This window comes from Erinaceus europaeus, chromosome 3 (assembly GCF_950295315.1).
Source record: "Erinaceus europaeus chromosome 3, mEriEur2.1, whole genome shotgun sequence".
In the NCBI taxonomy this organism is placed as follows: Eukaryota; Metazoa; Chordata; class Mammalia; order Eulipotyphla; family Erinaceidae; genus Erinaceus; species Erinaceus europaeus.
The window spans coordinates 81,737,876-81,758,264 of NC_080164.1; the positions used below are offsets into that span (position 1 = coordinate 81,737,876).

General features: G+C 40.6%; 1 protein-coding gene across 1 annotated transcript in view; it reads left to right on the forward strand.

Annotated features, from left to right (window-relative positions):
• Positions 1–16,701: 16,701 nt before the first annotated feature.
• The window catches only part of LOC103126435 (sulfotransferase 1C2-like), a 33,465-nt gene continuing 29,777 nt past the window's right edge, over positions 16,702–20,389 (forward strand). Inside the window, exon 1 of the mRNA XM_060187593.1 lies at positions 16,702–16,810. The gene's annotated coding sequence lies outside the window, so the exon portion shown is untranslated. The remainder of the gene's footprint in view (positions 16,811–20,389) is intronic.

Here is a 20,389-nt window from a genome sequence, read left to right on the forward strand (position 1 = left end):
ATATTTAAAAAAAGAAAGTGTCTACCACGTTACCTGAGTCACGCAAAGATCATTGCTTTAAAAAAATGCCAGGGGGATCAGGTGGTGGCACAGCGGGTTAAGTGCACATGGTGCAAAGTGCCAGGACCGGTGTGAGGATCCCAGTTTGAGCCCCTGGCTCCTCACCTTTCGGTATCTCTCTCTCTGGTTTGGGTTCGGGAAATTCTGCCCCACGCTCTGGGCACCAGATTTCGGTATCTCTCTCTCTCTCTGGTTTGGGGTGGTCTCCAGGGGAAAGGTAATGGACTGGTTCTTTCTTGCTCACGAAAGGGGTGACACAAAGTAAAAGACACCAGGGGACTCTTAGCATACCTAGAATCCTAGAATCCGTAGAATCCTAGAATCCGTAGAATCCGTTTATTAGCAAAGTGGACATGAGTTAAATAGAAAAACAGAGGAGATGTTGGTACTATGTGTAAACCTGACAGAGCTTAGGGAGAACCACCCCCATCCTTGGATGGAGGTCTGAGAAGATAACCTCTTGGTAAGTCTCTCTCAACTGAGGTGAGCATAAGGGGGGAAACTCAGACTTGGTTCTTTCCTTCTTGACTCTCAGGCCCACAGAAACCCCAGTACTTCCCCCATTAACCGCAGGCCACATGGCCGCAGATTCACTTATTCAAAGTCACCTTCTGATCACAGAAGAACACACCTTATCAAACACTTCATCACACACCTCAGACCCCAGACAAGAGAAATTCCAAACTATATGGCTCTTTGATATCCATCTTCTCTCTGTCTCACCCTACGGGTTTAACCCCTATGCTTCTCTCAAATACCTCTGGATAATTAAGTTGCTTGCGTCATGGAGAATAACTGTCTTGTATCTCATCAATTCCTGTCATACCTTAGGGGCATGCCGACCGTTAAGAAACCTGTCATTTCTGACATATTTCAGTAATCGTCCCTTCATTGTTTTTCTATTTAACTCATGTCCACTTTGCTAATAAACGGATTCTAGGCATGCTAAGAGTCCCCTGGTGTCTTTTACTTCGTGTCATCCCTGTCGTGAGCGAGAAAGAACCAGTCCGTTACCTTTCCCCTGGAGACCACCCCAAATCAGAGAGAGAGAAGATACCGAAACTCCTCCTTATTTCTTTAATTAATGAACAGTGTTTATGGATCAATGTCAGAGCATTTCTTTTCTCTAAAGGAATACGAGTGTAAGGGTGAACTGAGACCCTCTGTACTGTAACATGAATTATGCCATTATGCGTTTCTTGAGGACTTGCAATAGGACTGCAATAGCTAGCAAAGGGCCTAGGAGAGGCAGAAGCCAAGCAGTTAAAGGAGAAGAGAACCAGGAGTTAGTATTGAAAGGGGAGAAGGAATTCTCAATATCATGGCTAAGTTTGTGCAAGATATTAACATTTCGGATTTACAAATCTAATTTCATTTACGAAAGAAACAACATTTTTCTAGACAAAGATCACACTATTTAGCATAAATCAAGTCCAAACCATGGCGGTTCTGGAGTACCATCTTGGCAAGGGAGTTCATCTGTCTCTGGAGAGGCTCCAAGCTGTCCGAAGTGAAGTCAAATGGACTGTTGAAGCTGATTTTCAGTGCATCCAGCAGCATGGAGAGATTGTCCCAAAGTCTACCAGCAAGTCCAAGGGGAGCAGTCAGTCAACGTGATGTCCAGGGGAAGAAACAGTACGTCTGGTCCTCTGGTGGTCGTCAGCGCCAACTGATGAAATTCTTCTTCTTCATAGAGGGTCAGCTGTGGAACAAGCAAAACTAGGAGGCAAGGACCAAGTAGAGAAGAATTGACATGAAAATATAGGGTGGTGTGGCACCAAAACACAAACAGAGGAGGTGCATACACTTTAGAAGTCAAAGTGAGGTTCCTTGAACATCCATTGAGGAACACTGGGAGAAAAGAAGAGGTCAATAAACATGTAAGGATGAAGTCAGAACCAATGGATTCTGTATAAAGAGGAATTGAAATCATCAGTGGTAGGTCAGCAGAAAGAGAAGACTTGGATAGGCTGGTAAGGTCAGCTGGAGTATATACTGGCATGGTGTCCTTTATGGTAAGGACTTGCCAACAGGGACTCTGGATTTTGCAAGAGCAATAATGGCATCCACCATAATAAAAGGAAAACAAACATGGACATCCAGTGTTGAAAAAAGAAAAAAGAAAAAAATATGTCTCTATGACTGGAAAATTGGGTGGCTTTGTCAATGAGATATAATAAATGGACATTTTGAATTTTTGTAAATATTAAGAATGTTTAATATAGTTACTTCATTGACACTTTAGCCAACTGAATACTGGGGGGTGCATTCCCCTTCTTTTTTTATTAATTGAGCTTAAGAAATACTGTAACATGGATATATCTATTGAAGCAAAACAGGAGAGCATATGGCTCATAAGGTTTTTGAGCCTTTTTCTGTTTGAGCTGTAGCCCACATAAATTTAGAAAAAATATCAATTGAGAAAAAAAAAATTTTGTTTACCAAACATGGGCAGGTGAGTTACATCAATCTGGCAGAGAGCATTGGCTTTTATCAATGGGGATTAGTCTTAAAATTATGAATAGCATAATTTTAATTGAACAAAGCAGGAGCCAGTAAAGTGTTCTCACTATGGCAGGTCAAGTGTTAAAATTTTAAGAGGCTTGTAAAAAAATGAGAGAAAAAATTTTAGGATATGAGTGACTTTAGGAGTCATCACACACCCATAAATAAAAAAAAAAAGAAAAATGTTTAGTTTTAAATCTTACCATATGAGCAGTCGGTTCTTCATGTGTAGATTGTACCTATAATTATTTACTTGAGGGAAAATAACATGTACCAAGTTAGAAGTTTAATGGTTAGAATTGGCTTGAGTTCCCTCATATGATTTTAGAAGGATCTTTATTAAAATATACCAGTATGTTATAGAAAGTCAATACCTAATGTGTTGACATAATAAAATGCTTACTATTTTTTTTAATCACTTAAACAATTTTAAACTTAGTTTGTTAGGATCTTTGCTTATCACAAAGCTTATCACACCCTTAGGGCAGCTATGAACAAGGGTGGGTACACAACTTAATTGATCTTTCACTTTAAAAGCTAAGATAAACCTCATAGATTAAATGTTTAAAAAATAAATTTTTACTGTTACATTTCTTTTAGATGACAATTTTACACTAAATAATTTTGTTGAATCACATTTGCCGAATAAAAAATTTTTATCAGGCCAGGAATATCATGTTTAACCCTTCTTTCCTGGCAAGGCCACTGCTCTACTCTGACTGGGTTGTTAGAAAGCCAGTCCAACTGTGGAATTTGTTACAAATAGTGGCAGTTGGTATTGGGGTGCTGGTAAGATTTAGAATTCTCACAAGAGTGAGAGAGACTGTAGAGGGTCTTACCACACCTAGAGATCTCAGAAAAATCTCTAACTAATGAATTGATGCTGATATTAGCTATCAGAAGGATGAAACTGTCCTATATTCTAGTCTGGTAAAGGTGTGTCAACTCTATGAGTTGGGATCTTTAAAATCACATTCAGCTTAACTAAATCTTATTTAAAACTTAAAACCCACGTTGGGCGCCAGATTTCGGTATCTCTCTCTCTCTCTCTCTGGTTTGGGTGGTCTCCAGGGGAAAGGTAACGGACTGGTTCTTTCTTGCTCACGACAGGGGTGACACGAAGTAAAAGACACCAGGGGACTCTTAGTGTGCCTAGAATCCGTAGAATCCTAGAATCTGTTTATTAGCAAAGTGGACATGAGTTAAATAGAAAAACAATGAAGGGACTATTACTGAAATATGTCAGAAATGACAGGTTTCTTAACGGTCGGCATGCCCCTAAGGTAGAGGACTGGTATGACAGGAATTGATGAGATACAAGACAGTTATTCTCCATGACGCAAGCAACTTAATTATCCAAAGGTATTTGAGAGAAGCATAGGGGTTAAACCCGTAGGGTGAGACAGAGAGAAGATGGATATCAAAGAGCCATATAGTTTGGAATTTCTCTTGTCTGGGGTCTGAGGTGTGTGATGAAGTGTCTGATAAGGTGTGTTCTTCTGTGATCAGAAGGTGACTTTGAATAAGTGAATCAGCGGCCATGTGGCCTGCAGTTAATGGAGGGAAGTACAGGGCTTTCTGTGGGCCTGAGAGTCAAGAAGGAAAGAACCAAGTCTGAGTTTCCCCCCTTATGCTCACCTCAGTTGAGAGAGACTTACCAAGAGGTTATCTTCTCAGACCTCCATCCAAGGATGGGGGTGGTTCTCCCTAAGCTCTATCAGGTTTACGCATAGTACCAATACTCACCTGCAGTGGAGTTGCTTTATGGGTGGTGAAGCAGGTCTGCAGGTGTCTGTCTTTCTCTCCTGCTCTCTGTCTTCCCCATCTCTCTCCATTTCTCTCGGTCCTATCCAACAATGAACAACATCAACAATGACAATAATAACCATAACAAGGGCAACAAAAGGGGGGAAATGGCATCCAGGAGCAGTCGATTCATGGTGCAGGCACTGAGCTCCAGCAATAACCTTGGAGGCAAAAAAAAAAAAAAAAGAAAAAGTCAGGAAGGCATAATCTGTCAGAGTGCTGCTCTTGTGTGCCATTAAATCTTAGGACACAGTAAATCACTTACTGAACTCAGGAATAAAGTACATTCTGTTGGCAGATAAACATGCAAATTATTAACTACATTACAAATACTTTGATATAGTATTTCTGCAGAGTGCTGAGCTATACTGAGCAAGGATATGGTAAACTGAGCCAAAATGAATTGATAGCAAATAATTTTTTTAAACCTCTGAACACCCACACTAAAGGGTGTCAGTTTATATGAAGGGAGGAACTTAAACATTTAGAGAGCATGCACATGGCAACCCCCTTATTATACACAACATGACCTAGGCATATTGGAGGTGTAGAATCTAGAATTTACAACTGGGTAAAACTTGACTTTTAGAGGCCAGATGGTGGTACTTCTGGTAGAAGCCTCACACATTACCTTGTGTGAAGACCCAGGTTCAAGACCCCAATTCTTACATTCATGAATGTTGGAGCAGTACTGCATGTCTCTCTCCCTCTCTGTCTTCTCTCTCTCATATACAAAAATGGTCAGTGGGAGCAGTGAAGTCATGTAGACACTGAGTCATATTTGATAATCATGGTGGCAAAAATCACAAAACAAACAACAACAAGAACCCCACCATCCTTGACTTTCTTCTCTTATAAATTTTGAAATTGTGTTTTATTCTCCTTAAATGCTAGCTGCAGAAAGTAGTCTGATTTTTATCTTCCAAAGCTCTGCTGTATTCTTTGACAAAGAACTTAAAATATATGAAAAATTCATCATGTAATTCAACATTCAATATCTCTTTTTCAGTCCTGCCCTTCAAAATAATGGTTATAGAGAAGATGATAATCCCTCATGGATCTTAGAAAATCTTCTGTTTTCAACAACTATAGATAAGATAAAAGAAATTCTGTTTACATCATATAATTCACACTTATATATACATACACAGATCCAAGCACATTTTTTTTTTTGGCATGGTCATGTAAGCTCAAATTGTAAATGTTCATGATAAACTTGCTTTGATAGATCTTACTTTTTCTCCCTCTTCTTTCTTTCTTTCTTCTTTCTTTCTTTCTTTCTTTCTTCCTATTTTATTTTTTAAAATTTATTTCTTTATTGGGGAATTAATGTTTTACATTCAACAGTAAATACAATAGTTTGTACATGCATAGCATTCCCAAGTTTCCCATTTAACAATATAACCCCCACTATGTCATTTATCACCCTTCATGGACCTGTATTCTCCCCACCCAAACACCCCAGAGTCCTTTACTTTGGTGCAATATGCCAATTCCATTTCAGGTTCTACTTGTATTTTCTTTTCTGATCTTGTTTTTCAACTTCTTCCTGAGAGTGAGATCATCCCATATTCATCCTTCTGTTTCTGATTTATTTCACTTAACATGAATTTTTCAAGGTCCATCCAAGATCGGCTGAAAATGGTGAAGTCACCATTTTTTACAGCTGAGTAGTATTCCATTGTGTATATATACCACAACTTGCTCAGCCACTCATCTGTTGTTGGACACCTGGGTTGCTTCCAGGTTTTGGCTATTACAAATTGTGCTTCCAAGAACATATGTGTACACAGATCTTTTTGGATGGATGTGTTGGGTTCCTCAGGATATATCCCCAGGAGGGGAATTGCAGGGTCATAGGGTAGGTCCATTTCTAGCCTTCTGAGAGTTCTCCAGACTGTTTTCCACAGAGGTTGGACCAATTAACATTCCCACCAGCAGTGCAGGAGGGTTCCTTTGACCCCACACCCTCTCCAGCATTTGCTGCTGTTACCTTTTCTGATGTATGATATTCTCACAGGAGTGAAGTGGTATCTTGTTGTTGTCTTTATTTGCATTTCTCTGACAATCAGACACTTGGAGCATTTTTTCATGTGTTTCTTGGTCTTTGGATCTCTTCTGTGGTGAATATTCTGACCAAGTCCTCCCCCTACTTTTTGATGGGGTTATTTGTTGTCTTGTTGTTGAGTCTGGCAAGCTCTTTATGTATGTTGGTTATTAAACTCTTATCTGATGTATGGCATGTAAAGATCTTCTCCCATTCTGTGAGGGGTCTCTTGGTTTGGGTAGTGGTTTCTTTTGCTGTACAGAAGCTTTTTAATTTGATGTAGTCCCATAGGTTTATACTTGCCTTAGTCTTCTTTGTAATTGGATTCATTTCATTGAAAATGTCTTTAAAATTTATGCGGAAAAGAGTTCTGCCAATATTTTCCTCTAAGTATTTGATAGTTTGTGGTCTAACATCCAAGTCCTTGATCCACTTGGAATTTACTTTTGTATTTGGTGAAATACAGTGATTCAGTTTCATTCTTTTGTATGTTTCACCTCATTGTTTCCAACACCATTTGTTGAAGAGACTCTGCTTTCCCCATGTAATAGTCTGGGCCCCTTTCTCAAAGATTAGATGTCCATACGTGTGAGGCCTCATTTCTGGGCTCTCAATTCTATTCCACTGGTCAGTGTGTCTATTCATGTTCTAGTACCAAGCAGTTTTGATGACAATGGCCCTATAATACAGTTTGAGATCTGGGAGTGTGATGCCTCCTTCTGTTCTTTTTTCTCAAGATTGTTTTGGCAATTCTAGGTCTTTTCTGGTTCCAGATAAACATTTGTAGCATTTGTTCTATTCTCCTAAAGAATGTGCTTGGGATCTTGATGGGGATAGCGTTAAATTTGTAGATGGCTCTGGGTAATATATTCATTTTGATGATGTTAATTCTTCCAGCCCATGAACATGGAATATCTTTCCACTTCTCTGTGTCTTTTTCAATTTTTTTGAGTTGTGACTCATATTTTTCAGTATACAAGTCTTTCACTTCTTTGGTTAGGTTTACTCCTAGATATTTTATTGTTTTTGTTGCTATAGTAAAAGGAATTGATTTCTGGATTTCAATTTCTTCTAACTTAGTGTTTGCATAGAGGAATGCCACTGACTTTTGAATGTTAATTTTATAGCCTGACACCTTACTGTATTGCCTGATGATTTCTAAAAGCTTCTTGCTGGATTCCTTAGGTTTTTCCATGTATACTATCATGTCATCTGCAAATAAGGAGAGTTTGACTTCTTCTCTTCCAATCTGTATCCCTTTAATTCCTTGCTCCTGCCTGATTGCTATGGCAAGAACTTCCAACACTATGTTGAATAGTAATGGTGATAGTGGGCAGTCCTGTCTAGTACCTGATCTGAGTGGAAATGCTTCCAGTTTTTCACCACTGAGTATGCTGTTGGCTGTAGGTTTGCTATATATAGACTCCACTATCTTGAGGAATTTTCCATCTATTCCCATTTTTTGTAGTGTTTTGATCATAAAGGGATGTTGTATTTTGTCAAAGGCTTTCTCTGCATCTATTGATATGACCATGTGGTTTTTGGTCTTGCTTTTGTTGATGTGGTGGATCACATTGATTGATTTACATATATTAAACCAACCTTGCATGCTTGGGATAAACCCCACTTGGTCATGATGTACAATCTTTTTGATATACTGTTGTATCCAGTTGGCTAGAATTTTGTTCAACATTTTCGCATCTATGTTCATCAGAGATATTGGTCTGAAGTTTTCTTTTTTGGTTGTGTCCCTGTCTGCTTTTGGTATCAGGGTGATGTTGGCTTTATAGTAGCTGGCAGGGAGTATTCCAGTGTCTTCAGTCTTCTGGAAGACTTTTAAACGTAGAGGTATTAGTTCTTCTTTGAAGGTTCTGTAGAATTCATTTGTAAAACCATCTGGTCCAGGACTTTTATTTTTGGGAAGATTTTTGATAACTGTTTCAATTTCATTAGCTGTGATGGGCCTGTTCATGTTATCCACTTCCTCTTTACTTAGTTTTGGAAGTTGGTAGGTATCTAGGAAATCATCCATTTCTTCCATGTTCTCTAGCTTGGTGGCATATAGTTGTTCATAGAAGCCTTGAATGATATGTTGAATTGCTGTGGTGTCTGTTGTGATATCTCCTCTTTCATTTACTATCTGCTTTATTTGGTTCTTCTCCCTTTTTTGTTTTGTGAGTCTGGCTAAAGTTTTGTCGATTTTGTTTACTCTTTCGAAGAACCAACATTTACTTTTGTTGACCTTTTGTATGGTTTTCCTATTCTCAATGTTATTTATTTCTGCCCTAACTTTAGTGATTTCTGTCCTTCTGGTTGCTTTAGGATTCCTTTGTTGTTCTTCTTGTAGGTATTTAAGATGTGCAATCAGGCTGTTTATTTGTGCTTTTTCTTGTTTCCTAATGTGTGCTTGTATAGCTATGAACTTCCCTCTTAGGACTGCTTTAGCTGTGTCCCAAATATTTTGATAGCTTGTGTCTTCATTTTCATTGAACTCTGGAAACATTTTGATTTCCTCTTTGACCCAGAAGTTGTTAAGAAGTGTACTGTTGAGCTTCCACATTTTGGGACTGTTACTAATCTTTTTTTGATTGTTAAGTGTTAGTTTAATTCCACTGTGGTCTGAGAAGATGCTTGGGATGATTTCAGTGCTCTTGAATTTGCTGATGCTGTCTTTGTGGCCTAACATATGTTCTATCCTTGAGAATGACCCATGTGGATTTGAGTAAAATGTGTATTCCAGTTTCTTGGGATGAATGACTCTGAAAATATCCAATAGATCTAGTTTATCTATCTCTTCATTTAGCTCCCTTATGTCTTTATTGATTTTCTGCCTGGATGATCTGTCAAGTTGAGAGTGTGGTGTGTTGAAGTCCCCTACTATGATTGTGTTACTGTTAATATATTGCTGTAGCTCTTTCAGTAGAAGTTTGATGTATTTAGATGGCTTCTCATTGGGTGCATAGATGTTAATAATTGTTAAGTCCTCTTGATTGACTGATCCTCTGAGCATTAAGTAGTGTCCATTCCTATCTTTTTTAATCTTATCTATTTTAAAGTCTATCATGTCAGATATGAGAATAGCTGTTCCTGCCCTTTTTTTTGGGCCATTGGCTTGTATGACAGTTTTCTATCCTTTCACTTTAAGTCTGTGTTTGTCTTGTTGAGTTAGGTGGGTTTCCTGTAGACAGCATATTGTTGGGTTGTGTTTTATGACCCATCTTCCTACTCTGTGTCTTTTAATAGGTGAATTCAGGCCATTGACATTTATTGATATCAAAGATTGAAGATATTTAAACGCCATTCTTGTAGAGTTTTAGAGTGTTTTGATATATGTCCTATTTATGGTGGTCTGGTTGTTTATAGGAGACCTTTTAGATCTTCTTTCAGGGCAGGCTTGGTGATGGTTGATTCCTTCAACTGTTGCTTGTCTGAGAAGGTTTTCTTTTCACTTCCTCTCTTTCTCTTCCACCCCCATTCTTTCCATCCTTCCATCCTTTCCCTTCTTCTTTCTTTCCCTCTTCCTTTCTCCCTTTCTTCTTTTCTCTGTCTTTCTTTATTTCTTTCCATTCTTCCTTTCATTATTTCCTGTGTCTTTCACAGAGTATTTCTCATCTCTGGCTTATGGTGGTGCCAGGGATTGAATCTGAGACTTCAGGATCTGAGCCATGAAAATTTTTAAGGGAACCAGCAACATAGCTCAATTGGATAGTGTGCCTCTTTGCCACGTGTGCAACCCGGGCTCCAACCCAGCCCCCATGACACTGAAGGAAGCTTTGGTGCTGTGGTCTCTTTCTCTGTGTGTGTCTCTCTGTTTCTCCACCTATCCTGTCTTTTTGTTTCTATCTTAAAAAATTTAAATCTTGGATAACCATTATGTTTCAACTCTTATATCTGAGGGGTGATGTCATTGCATCAGTCTCTTATCACCATTTTATAGACTCTCCACCCACCCCATCCATTTTGCATCTTCCCAGAGTTGCATCATGATAATAAAAGTAAATATATTAAGTACAAGGACCAGTGTAAGGATCCCGGTTCAAGCCCCCAGCTCCCCACCTGCAGGGAAGTCGCTTCACAGGCGACACAGTGAAGTAGGTCTGCAGATGTCTATCTTTCTCTCCCCCTCTCTATCTTCCCCTCCTCTCTCCATTTCTCTCTATCCTATCCAGCAACGACGACATCAACAACAATAACTACAACAATAAAACAACAAGGGCAACAAAAGGAAATATATATATTTTAAAAGTAAATATATTGAGACCAAGTGATGGTACACTCAATTAAGTGCACATGTTGCAATGCACAAAGATCCAGGTTCGAGTCCTAGGTCCCCATATTTGGAGGCTGTGGGGGGAGCTTCATGAACAGTGAAGCAGTGCGTCGGGTGTCTTCTTCTCTCCCTCTAAATCTCTGCTTCCATCTCAGTTTCTTTCTGTCTTTATCTAATAAATGAAAAAAATTTTATATTTTCATAAAATATTTTAAAGTAAACATTTTAACAAGTGTGGGAGGCAAGGCTGGGTGCTGGCACACCCAGGAGAGCACACATGGGAGATGAAGCAGGTCTGCAGGTGTCTATCTTTCTCTCATCTTCTATGTCTCCCACTTCCCTCTCAATTTCTCTCTGGCCTATCTAGCAAAACAAGAAAGAGCTCTCCTCTCCTCTCCCGGATCAACTAGGAATACCAAAGGAGACCACCCGGGACAGAAACAAGACAGGACTAGAATGACCACAGGAACTCAGTAAATCACCAGTGAGTACAAACATGTGTGGCTGGTGACAGAGAGGAGAGAGGAGCCTAAGGAGAGATTAAGTGACTGCTAGCAGTTCAGCAGTATATCAGTTGAGACACCACCTCCAGTCTGCTCCACCAACAAGGGGACACCTTAAGGGAGGAGAGGACTCCCCAGAGACTCACCAAGTGCAACTCTGAGTCTCCATTGCTACTACCCTCAGAATCTGGAGCAGCGACAGGGAGGGACACCAGGGGACAGAGATCTAACCAGGAAACTCAGAAGACCTATACCTCAGTGGCATAGCTGAGGGGCTGTGAAAGTCTCTTTGCATAATCACTGGATTATCTCTGCCACACCCTGCTTTATCTCTTGGTCAGGAGTCAGTGATTAAGCTAAGAAGCCTATTGATAGTTTAAAAGCTATCAGGCTCCCATAGCCTACAGGGAAGAAAAAAAAAGAGCTCCAACTCAGGGATTGAAACAACTGTTAACTTCCACTACTGTGAACCCTTTAATGAACTTACTTAGACACAAGTCAATCCAGGCAATAATGATCAATAATTTGAAAAGTACTGATAAAGGGAACTCATAACATAATATATAGAGTGGTTAAAACAACAAGAAAAAAATATTGGAGAATCGAACCAGTACAAGAGTCCAGCTAAAAGTCCTCCAGAGGGTGAAGGACAAAATAAGGAGTTCAACATCAAACATTAGCTAAGGAAATAATAACAGGAGTGAGTAAAGAATTTGAAAAAATTGTAATCAGAAATGCAGGAACAACAAATGAGAATATGGAAGAAAATACTAATTATCTCATGGTTATTAGAGAGCTGAAAGCTGAAATTGCTAACCTAAGAATGCAACTAGCTGAACAAGCTAAAACAGTATCAGAGCAGGGCAACAAAATAGATGAACTCCAGAAAACAGTAGAGGGCAGAGAGAATAGAATCTATGAGGCTGAAGACAGAATTAGCAAGATTGAGGATGAATTAGAGTCAACTAAAAAAGAAGTAAGAGATCTCAAAAAGAGATTAATAGATGCTGAAAACAACAACAGAGTCCTATGGGATAACTTTAAAAGAAACAATATACGCATTATTGGCTTACCAGAGGAAGAAAGAGAAATAGACGAAGAAAGCATTTTCCAGGCCATAGTAGCTGAAAACTTCTCTAGTCTAGACAACATCAAAGACATAAAGATTCAAAAAGCCCAGAGGGTCCCAAACAGAATTAACCCAGACCTAAAGACACCAAGACATATCATACTTAGAATGGAAAGGAATAAGGATAAAGAAAGGATCCTGAAGGCTTCAAGAGAAAAACAAAGAGTCACCTACAAAGGAAAATCCATAAGTTTAGCAGCAGACTTCTCCATAAGGAAAAGAAGGAAATAAAAGAGAAGCAGCTGGGAGGGGATTGTTGCACATTGGCTAGAGCTTTGGATTTAAAATTATTGGGTCCTGAGTTCAGTCCCTGGCATGTGCTAGAATGCTACTCTGAATCTCATGCTAATAAATAAATATTTTTTAAAAAATATCTTTAGGTCCATGATTGTTCAAGAATTTGTTTGGCTTTGTATGTTAACTCTCTTTTCAGCCACCAGGTTCCGGATACCAGCAAGATGCTGACCAGACTTCCCTGGACAGATGACCCCATCAATGTGTACTGGAGCTCCACTTCCCCAGAGACCCACCCTACTAGGGAAAGAGAGAGGCAGACTGGGAGTATGGATCGACCAGTCAATGCCCATGTTCAGCGGGGAAGCAATTACAGAAGCAAGACCTTCCACCCTCTGCAACCCACAACCCTGGATCCATACTCCCAGAGAGACAGAGAATGGGATGGGATATCAGGGGAGGGGATGGGATATGGAGATCGGGTTATGGGAACTGTGCAGAACTGTACCCCTCTTATTCTATGGTTTTATTAATGTCTCCTTTCTTAAATAAAAAAATCATAAAAGAAAAAAGAAAGAAATATTAAGACTTACGTAGTAGACTCGTGACTCCTAACATTCATTCAAACCCCTAGACCTCACCTGCAGAGGTGGGCACTTGACTAACAACTGGATGGTGCTGCAGGTGTCTCTCCTCTGTCTCTCTCTCCCTCTCAGTCTCTCTGTCTCTCACTTTGTGCCAAAAAGAAAGGAACAAATGGCATCTAGGAACAGAGGAGTTCTGCAGGCATGGACCCTCAGCAATAAGCCTAGTGGCAAAAAGAAAAAAAGAAAGCATTTGAAAACAATAATTTTTATGGATTCAAACATTTTCTTACAAAAACCTTGGCACTACACACTAAAAAAATACACCCTTATTTGTTAATATAAGCAAAACAGTATTTCTTATTATATTATTATTATTAGTATCTGGAAAGTGACTAAGTCTCATTCATAGAGAAGCTGCCCTCATAATTATATGGCCAGTGACTCTCTAAACCTCAGAAAGGGAGTGACAAAGGTAGAAAAAAATCTAAACCTGCAGCTCTAACAACAGACTTCCACACTTCACATTTAGCAGTTTATTTGATCAACATCAATATTTTTTCTTATGGATAGAAAGTTATGGATGAGAATATGTAAGACGATCATTTATCTCAGAGAAAAGAAAGCAACACACTAGAATGGCCAAAGAATTTCTAAGAAGAGACAGAGGAAACCGACATTCAGCTTTGTAATGTTCCATTAGTGCTTTTTTTTTTTTTATCCTACTCTAGTTAACCTGTCTCATCAAACTCTGACTCATAACATTCCACAGCTAAAAAGTATGTCTGGATGGAGGCAAACTCATGTTGAGTAGGCTCCAGGTGAACTCCCTGCTCATAGTGTCCTCTGCTCAGCAGAGCCAAAATCCTCATGTCCATTTTGGAAACATAGGTCCTAGCAGTGTAGATTACAGATGTAGTTTATTGAGGTCACTTTGGCTCAGAAGCAGGTGTAACTTGCCATAGGAATGATGGAGGGAGGCAGTAGCAGGTAGACTGGGCTATAGCCTAAAGTAAGGTGAACAGCAACTGGACCTGTGACAAGAGACAATGGTCACAGGTCAGATGGAGACAGATGCGGAGGTAGGGGCTGGGGATGGAGGCAGCCTGGGGCCTTCACTTTTTTTTTTTTAAATTTTCCTTTGCCTTCAGGGTTATTGCTGGGGCTCGGTGCCTGCACTACAAATCCACTGCTCCTGGAGGCTGATTTTTCCTTTTTTTGTTGCTCTTGTTGTTTATTGTTGTTGTTTTTATTGTTGTTGTTATTGCTGTCGTTGTTACTGGATAACAGAGAGAAATGGAGGGAGGACAGGAAGACAAAGAGGGGGAGAGAAAGATAGAAATCTGCAGACCTGCTTCACTGCTTGTGAAGCGACCTCCCCCTGCAGGTGGAGAGCTGGAGCTCCAACCGGGATCCTTATACCCGTTCTTGCTTCCTACCATGTGCGTTTAACCCACTGTGCTACTGCCCGTCCCCAGGGCTTTCATTTTGAGGGGTTAAAGAACTGGTAAGGGAGTTGGGTGGTAGCGCAGCAGGTTGAGTGCACGTGGCACTAAGCGCAAGAACCGGCGTTAGGATCCCGGTTGGAGCCCTTGGATCCCCACCTACAGGAGAGTCGCTTCACAGGCCATGAAGCAGGTCTGCAGGTGTCTATCTTTCACTGTCCCCTCTGTCTTCCCCTCCTCTATCCATTTTTCTCTGTCCTATCTAACAACGACCACGACATCAATAACAATAATAAATACAACAACAATAAAAACAACAACAAAGGCAACAAGGGGGAAAATAAATAAAAAAAAGAACTGATACAACTTTGCCAACTGCCCCACTCGAATTACCAGGGGGAGGGGTGGGCTAGTGAAATGACAATCAGAGAAGGACCTGGCAAAAGAACCCAGAGGCAATTGGTGCTGGAGGAGGGCGTGGGAGGAGGAGTTTAGTCACTGGTATGCCCAGTAGAGAAGTCAACAAGGCAGATGAAAAAGCTCAGAGGAAGTGGGTAGGCCTCCTGTGTGTACTAAGGACTGGAAGTGACTGTTTATCAGAGTGGAACTGATACAGTGGACTTGACCTTTACTTCTTTCATCTCACACACATGTGGATCAGAGGTGGCTCATGGGATCTGACCAATACTTTTTTTTTTTTTTGTAAGAGACTGTTTTGACCCAGTGAAATAGCTCCATGGGGTAGTGCACTGCTTTGCCATGTCTGCAGCCCACTTTCTAGCTCAGCCCCCATCACACTGATGGAAGCTTTGATGCTGTGGTATCCCAATCTATCTACCATCTTCTCTATTTCTATCTTCAAAAATAATAAATGCTTTCAGGGCAGGGAAGATAGCATAATGGCCATGTGGAAAATTTTCTTGCTTGAGGTTCTGGGTTCAATCCTCAGCACCACCATAAACCCAAATTGAACAGTGCTGTGGTGAAATAAAAGTTGTTTTACAAGACTATAGTTGTCTCAGGTACACAATTTTATATCTCTTCAAAATACATATTGGTAAACTCTCTTTATTTTTGTCTCTCACCCTCTAAGGTAAAGAAAAACAAAAATGGTGATGCTACACAGGTCCTTCAATCTTATAGGAATTTCAGAGACCACTCTGCTTGCTCCTGTTGCAGGTTCAAGAATCAGAGCCAGCCAATGGAATCCACAAGGAAGAACTTGATTACCATTAACCGGCCACAGAGAGAGCTGGTGCTCTCAAAGAATTCTGGGCCCCAAACAAGGGAAAGCCCAGTTTATACAGGGGTTGCAGGCTGAGAGCAGAAAGCATCAACACAGAAGCAGAGGCTGCAAGGTTAAAGGAACTTGGACTCATTGCTCAGGGTCTGGTTGCCTTAGTTATTGTCACTGCCCCCCCCCCCCCCCCAGCTTTGTCTGGGGAAGTTTAGCCTCAGGACTTAGAAGGGTCAGCTTAAGATACACCACTGGGAGAGGGGGGCTGGGGTGCTTTCTCAAGCTCTCCTGCTATTTGGGGCTTCTCGCCTTACAGTTTGGTTAGTTAACTCTTTTATTTATTTATTTATTTATTTATTTATTCCCTTTTGTTGCCCTTGTTTTTTTATTGTTGTAGTCATTATTATTTTTGTTGTTGATGTCGTCATTGTTGGATAGGACAGAGAGAAATGGAGAGAGGAGGGGAAAACATAGAGGGGGAGAGAAAGAGAGACACCTGCAGACCTGCTTCACCGCTTGTGAAGCGACTCCCCTGCACGTGGGGAGCCGGGGGGCTCAAACAGGGATCCTTAAGCTGGTCCTTGGGCTTGGTGCCACCTGCTAACCCGCACTACCTGCTGGACTCCCAGTTAACTCTTTCTTTGCCTTGACATTCTTTTTTCCACCTCACTCCCTGTGGCTTCATGGAGGAGTGCTCATTTTCTCTCCCTGTGTGGTCTGGCCACAGAGAACAGAGTTCTCACCCTAATCCTACCCTAGGTGGGGCCAAAGCTATCACAAGTCAGCTCTGATAGGGTAATGCCAGAAATGAGTTATTGGAAAAGAAGGCTGTAACAGCAAACAAGGCTGCACCTTTACAGAGCGAGGTGCTGAACAATTGCAGTGGAGGGCCCAAAGCTGACTGTGTACCAGCCAGCGACTGGGCTCAGTGTAAAGTCCTTCAGCTCTTGGCACCCCCACTTCCTCGTCTGGTGACTGACTGCTTTTAATGTAAGTAACTAGGAAAATAGAGGGAATGTGCCTGAAGTTTTCCTGTTAGCTGGTTGTTTAGGTAAAGTGAGTGAAAATATAATGGTATTAATTTTGAAAAGGGGTGAATTAGCTACTCAACAAACAAGAATAACTTTTAAGCAGTCTTTACTACTGAGAGCAATGTTTATTATTTTATTTAAATTTTATAAACTATCTTTATTCATTGGATAGAGACAGCCAGAAATCAAGAGGGAAGGAGAAACAGAGAGGGAGAGAGACACCTGCAGCCCTGCTTTACCACTTGCAAAGCTTTCTACCTATAGGTGGGGACCAGGGACTTGAACCTGGTTCTCGTGCATTGTAACATTGTGTTCAACCAGGTGCACCACAACCTGACCTTATAATGTTAATTTAAAAATTTTTCATTCTGTGTACTTACTTTTCAACTTTATTAGCCTATTGTTATCAAATGATCTTGTGTAAGTTCTCATTGCATGTTGTGTTGATCTGATTCACTTACATATTACATGTTGCCACATGATCACCACTGTAACTTCATTACATAACCACTATTTGTTTTAAATTTATATTTATTTATTTTCCCTTTTGTTGCCCTTAGTCTTTATTGTTGCTGTAGTTATTATTGTTGTTCCTGATGTCGTCATTGTTAGATAGGACAGAGAGAAATGGAGAAAGGAGGGGAAGACAGAAAGGGGGCGAGAAAGAGACACACCTCAGACCTGCTTCACCGCTTGTGAAGTGACTCCCCTACAGGTGGGGAGCCCAGGGCTCTAACTGGGATTGTTAAGATGGTCCCTGTGCTTCGCACCATGTGCACTTAACCCGTTGCGCTATTGCCCGACTCCCCACATAACCACCATTCTTTTTGGTTTCCCCCCACCCTCACCCCTTTAAAAAAATGTTGACAGGGTTATTTCTTGGGCTTAGTGCCTATACAGTCTTGTTGTCTTTCTTTTGATAGAGATAGAGAAACTGAGTGGAAATCAGAATATAGAGAGGGAGAAAGAGACACCTGCAGCCCTACTCTATTGCTTGTGAATCCCCCCATACATGCGTGGGCGTGCTCACACACACACATACACACACACACACACACACACACACACACACACACACACACATGCAGGCAGGGTTGGGGGCTTGATCCTAGGTTCTTGTTATTAATGATTTAACAAAGATTTTTAAAAAAAAATTCTAAAATTTTGGGGGATATAATTTCACACTTTTGGGGATGAGAACACTTAAGACCTTTATTAACAATGGAGGCACATTGCACACTATAGCTGTTGTTTCTGTCACTGGTGGTTCACTATTCCAGGCTGAGAATTTCAGAGAGAGAGGGAGGGATGGTGGAGGAGGGAAGGAGGAGGAGGAGGAGGAGAGAGAGAGGGAGGGAGGGAGGGAGGGAGAGAAACAGAGAGAGAGAGAGACAGAGAGAGACAGAGACAGAGAGAGAGAGGGGGGAGAGAGAATCACAGGACAGAAGTTTCCTCGAAAACAGTGAGATCTGGGCTTGAGCTTGGGCTGTGCACAAGGCAGACTAGGTGCACTATCCAGACAGGCCATTTTGTGAGTCCAACACATGATTGTTAACTATTTGCTTCCTAGAATGTGTTCACCTTCTCATTTCCTTCACACCTCTCACCCTCTGTAACCAACACACAACTGTTTCTGAGTTTGACTTTCTCAGATTCTATGTACAAGTGAGATTGTGCAGTGTTTGTCTTTGTCTGCCTTATTCCCTGCAGCACAATGGATTCAAGGTCAATCCAGGTTGCAGATGGTAGGATTTTCTCCTTTTTCATATAGCTGGATAGTATACTTTTAGTCCCAGGAATCTCTCATCCCTTTTTTGTCCTTGAGCTACATGTGTCTATACTCTCCTGTGGCTTGGTGAGTTTCTTAAGGGATCCTGGTCACATTTCATTGAGTTTTCATGTGTTTTTCATTGCTTTTCTTTGTTGACTGGAGGGAGCAATGTGACTATGCTGTTACTCCACAGTCATGCTTCCAGAAGTCCAGTACCAATGCCTACTGCTAGAGACTCTGGATGGAATGGGATGGGACCAGTAAATGCAAGGGCAGAAGAAGAAAATGAAAGATTGAGGTCATCTTTCCTTAGGTGACTGGGAAGGAGTTAGATAAGAAGAAAGAAGGAAAGTTTTAAATAAATGTACATTTAAATTCATTCCAGTGAGAAAAATGGCCTAGGAACAACACAATGATGCAACTTCTTTTATTTTTTAATTTCTTTATTGGGGAATTAATGTTTTACATTCAACAGTAAATACAATAGTTTGTACATGCATAACATTTCCCAGTTTTCCATATAACAATACAACCCCCACTAGGTCCTCTGTCATCCTTTTTGGATCTGTATTCTCCCCCTCACCCTCCCAAGAGTCTTTTATTTTGGTGCAATACGGCAACTCTAGTTCAGGTTCTACTTGTGTTTTCTCTTCTGATCTTGTTTTTCAACTTCTGCCTGAGAGTGAGATCATCCCATATTCATCCTTCTGTTTCTGACTTATTTCACTTAACATGAGTTTTTCAAGGTCCATCCGAGCTCGGCTGAAAATGGTGAAGTATTCCATTGTGTATAGATACCACAACTTGCTCAGCCACTCATCTGTTGTTGGACCCTGGGTTGCTTCTAGGTTTTGGCTATTAAAAATTGTGCTGCTAAGAACATATGTGTTCACAGATCTTTTTGGATGGGTATTTTGGGTTCCTTAGGATATATCACCAGAAGAGGAATTTCAGGATCATAGGGTAGGTTCATTTCTAGCCTTCTGAGAGTTCCCCAGACTGTTCTCCACAGAGGTTGGACCAACTGACATTCCCACCAGCAGTGCAGGAGGCGGGTTCCTTTGTCTCCACAACCTCTCCAGCATTTGTTGCTGCTACCTTTTCTGATGTATGACATTTTCACAGGAGTGAAGTGGTATCTCATTGTTGTCCCGATTTATAATTCTCTGACAATCAAAGACTTGGAGCATTTTTTCATGTGTTTCTCAGCCTTTTGGATCTCTTCTGTGGTGAATATTCTGTCCATGAACTCTCCCCATTTTTGGATGGGGTTATTTGTTTTTTTGTTGTTGAGTTTGGAAAGCTCTTTATATATTTTGGTTATTAAACTCATGTCAGATGTATGGCATGTAAAGATGTTCTCCCATACTGTGAGGGGTTTCTTGGTTCGGGTAGTGGTTTCTTTTGCTGTGCAGAAGCTTTTTGATTTGATGTAGTCCCATAGCTTTATACTTGTATTAGTCTTCTTTGTAATTGGATTCATTTCATTGAAGATGTCTCTAAAATTTATGTGTAAAAGAGTTCTGCCAATATTTTCCCCTAAGTAACCGATAGCTTCTGGTATAACATCCAGGCCCTTTATTCACTTGGAATTTACTTTTGTATTTGGTGAAATATAATGGTCCAGTTTCATTCTTCTGCATGTTTCAACCCATTTTTTTTTCCAACATAATTTGTTGAAGAGACTCTACTTTTCAATAGTCTGGGCACCTTTGTCAAAGATTAGATGTCTGTAGGTGTGCGGGCTTACTTCCAGGCTGTCAGTTC